The sequence below is a fragment of the Rhinopithecus bieti genome, unplaced genomic scaffold, assembly GCF_001698545.2.
Source record: "Rhinopithecus bieti isolate Rb0 unplaced genomic scaffold, ASM169854v2 scaffold_2349, whole genome shotgun sequence".
Taxonomy (NCBI): Eukaryota; Metazoa; Chordata; class Mammalia; order Primates; family Cercopithecidae; genus Rhinopithecus; species Rhinopithecus bieti.
This window is the reverse complement of record NW_016804051.1, coordinates 32,756-33,930: the sequence shown is the minus strand read 5'-3', so window position 1 is coordinate 33,930 and position 1,175 is coordinate 32,756.

Sequence of the window (1,175 nt, the reverse complement as noted above, 5' to 3'; positions counted from 1 at the left end):
AAAAATAAAACTAGCCGGGCGTGGTTGCAGGCGCCTGTAGTTCCAGCTACTCAGGAGGCTGAGGCAGGAGAATGGCGTGAACCCGGGAGGCGGAGCTTGCAGTGAGCCGAAATCGCGCCACGGCACTCCAGCCTGGGCGACACAGCAAGACTCCGTCTCAAAAAAAAAAAAGAAACTGTCCAACCACAGGAAAGCAGCCTGGCAAAGATTCAAAGTGTAGGCAAAAACCTGCAGAGAATGAACAGAGTCCTCATGGGCCCAAGGAGCATCCAGAAAAGGCACTTCAAAGAGGTGGGAAAGCAGAGCACCAGGAGGGAAGAGGGTACGCAGGCATTTGTGCAGAATGCTGCCATAGAAAAAAAGGCTTGGGAGTCCAGCTTCAGGGGAGCTGGAATAGTCTCACATAGAGCAGGGGCCCAAGACCGTAGTGGGAAACGCCGTCAAGTCTTCATTCACCCAAGAGCATAAGCCAACAGTCTCCTCTGTGCTGAAACCCTTCTCCATGGGCGTGCCTTCCGCCTCCACCCCTACAAAAGCCCTACCTCAGGTCAGATAGATAGACTTAGCCTAAGCCATTTTAATTTTAGAAAATGCAAAGGCTAGAGTTAAAAATATGAAGGCTGCTAAACCAATTATACATTTCAGAAAAAAATACCACTTTCATAAAACTCACTGCCGTGTGGCCCACAGAACACCCAAGGTCAAAAAGATTAAAAAGTTGAGAAAGAAAAGTTATCTCAATAGACTGATGCTCACAAAGAGGCCGCCGTTCTCTGCAGCGAAAAGCCTCATAAATTCCTCTTCACAACAGGCTTTTTCATCCTCAGGAGACCTGAGTCCTCCACAAAATCCTTTTCTGGAAGTATTTGCTCCTTCAGAACAGTTTATAGAAACCACTAATGTAAAAAACACAACTGTAAGAAATGCCTCGTGGCCGGGCGCGGTGGCTCAAGCCTGTAATCCCAGCACTTTGGGAGGCCGAGACGGGCGGATCACGAGGTCAGGAGATCGAGACCATCCTGGCTAACATGGTGAAACCCCGTCTCTACTAAAAAATACAAAAAACTAGCCGGGCGAGGTGGCAGGCGCCTGTAGTCCCAGCTACTCAGGAGGCTGAGGCAGGAGAATGGCATAAACCCAGGAGGCAGAGCTTGCAGTGACCTGAGATCCGGCCA